The following is a 6871-nucleotide window of genomic DNA, read 5'->3' as shown; positions in this document are numbered from 1 at the left end:
TAAAAAATAAAAAAAAAAATTAAAAAAAAAAAAAAAAAAAAAAAAAAGACATTACACTGCAAAAAAAACGTATGCAGAAGGAAATCCTAACTGACACGCTTCTGCTTTAAATATTGTGCAAACATTACAGCAGAATGAATTTTCGCAGTGGTTAGGTCAAATGCAGTTACGTCATAGTAATGGTATGTTTTGCACAATTTAAGGCTTTGGCTGATTCTTTTAATTAGCTTCTTCCTCTGATTCTTCTTCTTCAGCACTTTCTAGCCAGGTTAGTCACTGATTCACCTGGAACAAAGCCTTGCCTTTCCCTGGGAACTCTTGGGCTATATCTTCTTTCCAAGCCAAGAAACCTTCTTCAATAATTTCCATGTCATAGAAGTGAACAAAAAAGCAAAGTAACATGCCTTTTGGGAAGTTGCTATTGTAGCAGTGCACCTGAAGAGCACAGAGGGCACTGACTTGTAGATCAATGTGATCATGAAGGAATTTCTGCATTACTGGCTTGAAGGAAAGAAGCAGTTGTTTTTCCTGCTCTGTTCTTTGGAAGGAGCAGAGGAAGAATCTCTTTCATCACTGGGTGGGTTTACTTCACTAGAAATGTACTGTAAGAAGCTAGTCACTAAGATGTTCACAAATCCTTTACCTACATGAAGTTTGGGAGAGATGTTATCTTTAATCCACTTATATATGGTTTGAGGGGATAATCCAACTTTATTTGCTTTAACAGTGCCTTCTCCAATTTGAGGAGTAGGAATAAGAAACTCAGTCTGTTTCCTCCCAAGATCTCCAACATGTGTTCCTTATTCTGATCAATTTCTGGGAGCATTTTCTGCATATTAACCTTGCTTTGTCGGAAAAGCTCTGTTAACCACTCTCAATCTTATAATTTAGCTAATTTCTGAAGACAAACTAAGAAGAGAGGAAAATGGGTGACACTTTCCAGTGGTTGAGCTAGTTCTGAAATGCTCACCAGCTCCGAAATGATAGCATGAGCTTCAAACTGTGCTAAATATGATTTCACCAAGGGGATATCAATCTCCAGTTTGAGGCACTGGTCCAATACACTCAGGAAAGACTGCATGAAGTTGTCACTTGTGGCCATCCCTTCCTGTTTGAGTAAACTGATCAAAGAACTTGCTTTTTCTTTATCTTTATCGCTTCTATCTAGTGACAGGATGATTACTTTGCTTAATATCTCAGGGAGAAAGTGTTTAGAAGCCCTCATCTCTCTTACACCATTGATAGCTTCGTTTGCATTTCCACTATTCAGATACTTGGCTACAACAGTTTTGGTTAGTTTAAGCAGTTCTTCCTTTGATGGTGGTGGCTTTTTACTGGTCTCGGCAGGCTTTTCCTGAATAAGTGGTGGATTAGTTTTGAGACCAAGCTGAGGTGTCTGTCTCTGAGGTGGTGTTTGAGTGTGTGGTGGTTGTGCACTAGAAGGAATCATAGTTTTCTGGGGCTGAAGCTTTGGAACTTGATTTTTATTCATTAGGAAAGACTGAGCAGGCCTCAGGCTAATCTCATCTGCATTAAGCTGTCCTTTCTTAGGAAACTGAGGTGGCATATCCTTCAACTGTCCTTGCAGCTGGGATAAAATTCCCTTACTCTGGTTATGGTAGAGCTGGCTTAGCCCCTGGCTTTTCATAAACTTGCCTCCCATCTCCCCCAACTGTGATTGTGTGGGAGGTATGATGTGTCCCCCATGGCCACTGAAGAGTTGATTTGAACGATGACACCCCATAGTGGGTGAAAATCTATCCTGGATAACTCCCGGACCAGTACCAATTCTGCTACCTGGCATTTGTCCAAACATATCAGCAAGTCCTCCAAGTGGGTCCCTATCCATTGTCATCCTGGGTGGCATAAACGGTTCCTTCAGAAAGAAGTCACTTCTCATCCCTTGAGCCATAGGAGCAGGAACAAACACTCCTAGATCTTTTACCACATCTTGATGGATTTGATTGATCATCTTTGGTCCATTGTCAAGAAAAGCCTTGCGAGGAACCCAATGGTGTTCTTTCAACTCTGTGGTATGCTGCAGCAGGAAACGAATCCTCATCAGCAATTCCTTACTTAACATCAAGGAGCACATTTGGGCAAAGTACTGATCCATTAAGGACTTGGCTCTTTCTTGGTCTAATCTAGGTTCCACTGTCCTCATTATCTGACAGAGGCACTCCAAATCCTCTTCCATATCTTTGAGTTGGAGTCTCTTCTTTTTTTCCAAAAGTGTTTTGGAAGGATAGATTCATAAGTAAGATCAAGCTTTCCAAGTTCTCCAACGAATCTGATGTTCCCCAACATCTTGATCTTAGCAATGGCTCTCTGTTCCTTCTCCTCGGGGAGGAGGGGATTTTCACGCTTATCATAGATATCAACATTTCTGGTTCGGTTTTCAAATTCATCTTGTAATTTGGAAATTCAGAGGCGTCTGAATGTTGTGCTTTGCTTCTGTCCTGGTTGACCCTCTGCTGCTGGGCCATCGAAGTTTGGTTCATCTTCTGCCAATCGCAGACATAGCTGAGCATACAGTGAGCTATACTTTGGCTCTTCTAGGGCTTTGTCCACAATCAGCAGTATGATGCCTTTAAGGATGAGTTTAGACTCTACACCCACAATGAGGAGCTCAAGGCAAAGCTTGTCAAACTTCTCAGGAGTAAGCTTACTTCGTATGCCTCTTACTTTCCTGAAGATTGCATCATGTCGTTCTTTTTCATTTGCATAGTTGTTTGCTACGGAGTTGTCACCTCGTCTAGTGTTTCCTGCAGGAATCCATTTCTGCGTGTTTTTGCCCTGGGGATTTCCCCAGGAACTCACTGTTGCCAGCAGTCTTGAGATAGTGCTGAGGTGCACCCCGGCTTCCTCCTCCACCAGAAGAAGCACTGAAACGAGAAGTACCGCCTTCTGCAATCTCACTCTTCACTTTGGCAGCTTGACAATGAAGAATCTTCAAAAGAATAATATTAATGGATGGGGTGGGAAGGGAAGGGGATGGGAGAAATGAAATACCTTCACCGAGAACTCAGCATTTGCCACTGCAGCTGCCTCCTCAGGATCTGGTCATCGGGGACAGGGAAGGGAGGGGGAGGGGAACGGAAAAGAAAAAAGGCTGAGGGAAGGGGGAGGAAGGAGTCGCCCCTTCCAGCAATGTTATGTGATTTAAGAAGGCATTTGAGTTTCTGTAGTTTTATTTGTCTAATGAGAGGGAGGACTGGTGATTATTTCCTAAATTTGGGCCAGTCATGAAAATCTGTCCCCATAACTGATTCTTCTTTAGCCCCCTCTGCAGAGACATACACTGTTAATCAGCTTATTGTACTTTCCTTTTCCTTTCATTGTCTTTACTCCTTCCATCTGAAGTGTAGTTGTAATAAAGTCAGTCGAGCCTCCTGCAGGCTAATGTGGACTGGGAGATAATGGGTTACACCTATAAGGCCTCTCTACCTTGCAAACGATAAGAATCCGTAGTAACTATCCAGTCCATCCAACATTAAAATAGAAATCTAATAGTATAAAATGGTTGTAAAGATAACCCAATGTCCCAGGCAAGGATTTAAAAAGCTTTTTTTTTTTAAGTAGAGTTGATTTACAATGTTGTGTTAGTTTCTGGTATATAGAAAAGTGATTCAGATATACATAAACACACATACATACATATATGATTCAGATATATATATATACACATATACACACATACATATTCATATATATTTTCTTTTTCATATTCTTTTCCATTATGGCTTATTACAGGATATTAAATATGGTTCCCTGTGCTATACAGTAGAACCTTGTTTAAAAAGCCTTTTTTAAAAAGCAGATGTTAACCCTCAAGAGGGAGCCATCTACAACTCAGTATAAAGGACTTAGTTGCCACAATAACCCTTTGTTCTGGACAAAAGTCTGATATGTTCACTGATTTCTACAATCAAAAGATGACTACATGGTGAAATTAGGCTGATTTTCCTTACTGAGGCCCAATGGTCAGTAAGTGGTCAGAATGGCCAGTAGGGATATGGAGATCCTATGGGTCACAGGCAGGAGTGGAGGTACCACCAAATTGCAGCTCAGATTATCACCAAGAGAAAAGTTAATGGCTTTTAATCAAGAAAGCCAAGATCAGTGGGCTTTCAAAGAAAGGGAAGCAAGAAATTGGAGACCTGTGGAGGACATAAAAGAAAGGGGAGTAGCTGGAGAAGGATTACTTTGCACATTTCATATTTAACACTCGATAATGCCTCTGCCTGTGGGTAAAAGCTAAATAAGTTAGAAAATGTTAGTAGGATTTATCATGCATCATGCAAATAAAAAGGTTGGAATTCACTCTGATGAGAGTTACTTTGAATTCTGAAACCACAATTTAATAGCTGCGTGCTCTTTGTCTGCTTACTTAAGCTTGATAAGCTTCCACAGTCTCTACTTCTAAAGTAACAGGGAAATGCCTATGGTACAGATTTCTTTTGGCTTTCTTTGAATTACTAAATGGCACAGAACAGATCTAAATAATGCTATTTCTCTTTTCTGTCCCTTTCTTTCTTTCATCTGAATGGCATTGTGTTTGTACAATTCTGTAGTTAGCATGATCAAACCTTCTGCAGATTTCACACTGCACACTTAGAAATACAAACCAAATTAAAGAGAAGAATGTGACAAAATTGCAATGGTGAGTGTGTGTGTGTGTGTGTGTGTGTGTGTGTGTGTCTTGTAAAAGTTGAAGGTATTGATTAAAAAGTCTCCATTTCTTAAATTATTTCTGGCTCAATTTTCTAGACTTTCAGGTACTTTTAAGATCTTTTTATTCTTAGGAATAAAACATTCATTTTTGCATACAAATAACTAGCTGGAGATAGAAGAATAGAGAAATATACTCAGTAGGAATTAGTAACTTTAAGATAGTAATGAGCATAACATAACTATCTTCATCACTTTCATATACACTGCCTTCTTACACACCCACAATAATCAGGTGAGATAGGTAATTACTAGTCATACTTCACAGACAGAGATTATAAGACTCATCTTAAGGTCACAGAGCAAAAAGTTGCAGGCTCTCTAAATCTCACCTTTTCATATAATATTGCTGCTGCCAAATGCAACAATATTTTCTTGTGTAAAAAGATCACATTTTAATTTCCCCTGATGTTACGAAAACACAAGTACTAGAGAGGAATGTGGTTGACATTAAAACCACTGAAAACAAACTAAGCACTCTTTTTACGGAATCTTTCCAATTTAGGAAAGCCCATAACTATAAACAAAGAAAGTACCATACAGAAGAGAATGAGACAACAGTTACTATCTAGGAAATATTATCCAAAGTCTACGTGAATAGGCCTTCAGTCCCAGACATTTAAAGTCTACTAGTTGTGGGCCTAACAGCAGTATACCCAAATGATAGAGTATCCAGGACAGTATGATGATACCTGCTTTAAGAGAAGTCATTTCCAAATCATTGAACCTTGAACAATGAAAGGTGAGCACTACTGGCATACCGGTTAGACTGAACAAACCCAGAACACAGTATACATGGATCAGATCTTTGCTATCTATAAATATTACATAAGCATTCAGTACTGGAGAGCTCTGGGCTTTCTGAGTATAGGCATTGTTCTTCAAGATAGGCATATGTAATACCATGTAGTATACAGAAAAAAAAATTAATTGGGAAAGGAAGACCTTAATCCCAGCTGATTAATTCGCTCTGAAAAGTTATCTATGGTCTCTGAATTGTCATTTACCTGAGATCAAAATCTCTGACCTGCCTACATCACAGAATACTTAGGAATTATCATAGAACTAAAATACCCCATATTGTGTAAAGAACAGACAGATTATAAGGAGGTGTTATTCTCAATACAAATTTAAAACTTCCTGTTGTTTCAATCCATCTAGCTCATTATATGTGAAACTTCTTTTAAATACTAATTAATTTTATTATATTTATTTTTTAAAATTTGGAGCTAATGAATTACTTTCTTAATATTTTTATAGAGCAGGCTCTTATTAGTTATCTATTTTATACATATTATAATGTATGTATGCCAATTCCAATCTCCCCATTCATTCCACCACCACCAAGCCGCACCCCACTTTCCCCCATTTCTGTCCATACTTTTGTTCTCTACATCAGTGTCTCTATTTCTGCCTTGAAAACTGGTTCATCTGTACCATTTTTCTAGATTCCACATATATGCGTTAATATACGATATGTGTTTTTCTCTGACTTAGTTCACTCTGTAGGACAGTCTCTAGGTACATCCACGTCTCTGCAAATGATCAATTTCGTCCCTTTTATGGCTGAGTAATATTTCATTTTATATATGTAGCACATCTTCTTTATCCATTTGTCTTTTGATGGGCATTTAGGTTGCTTCCATGACCTGGTTATTGAAAATAGTGCTGCAATGAACATTGGGGTGCATGTGTCTTTTTGAATTGTGGTTTTCTCTGTGTATATGCCCAGTCGTGGGATTGCTGGGTCATATGACAGTTCTATTTTTAGTTTTTTAAAAACCCTCCATAATGTTCTCCAGAGTAGCTGTATCAATTTACATTCCCACCAACTGTGTAGGAGGGTTACCTTTTCTCCACACCCTCTCCAGCATTTGTGGTTTGTAGATTTTCTGATGATGCCCATTCTAACCGGGGTGAGGTGATACCTCATTGTAGTGTTCATTTGCATTTCTCTAATAATTAATGATGTTGAGCAGCTTTTCATGTGCCTCTTGGCCATCTGTATGTCTTCTTTGGAGAAATGCCTATCTAGGTCTTCTGCCCATTTTTTGATTGGTTTGTTTGTTTTTTTAATATTGAGCTGCATGTGCTGTTTATATATTTTGGAGATTAATCCTTTGTCTGTTGATTCGTTTGC

General features: G+C 38.8%; 1 pseudogene; it reads right to left on the bottom strand.

The window, feature by feature from the left end:
- Nucleotides 1–219: 219 nt before the first annotated feature.
- LOC112391500 (eukaryotic translation initiation factor 4 gamma 2 pseudogene) lies at nt 220–5490 on the bottom strand (annotated as a pseudogene).
- Between the last annotated feature and the right edge of the window lie 1381 nt (nt 5491–6871).

Source organism: Neophocaena asiaeorientalis, unplaced genomic scaffold (genome assembly GCF_003031525.2).
Source record: "Neophocaena asiaeorientalis asiaeorientalis breed wild unplaced genomic scaffold, Neophocaena_asiaeorientalis_V1.1 scaffold90, whole genome shotgun sequence".
Lineage (NCBI taxonomy): Eukaryota > Metazoa > Chordata > Mammalia > Artiodactyla > Phocoenidae > Neophocaena > Neophocaena asiaeorientalis.
The sequence above is the reverse complement of the archived record's forward strand: the minus strand, read 5'-3'. Positions and strand labels throughout refer to the sequence as shown.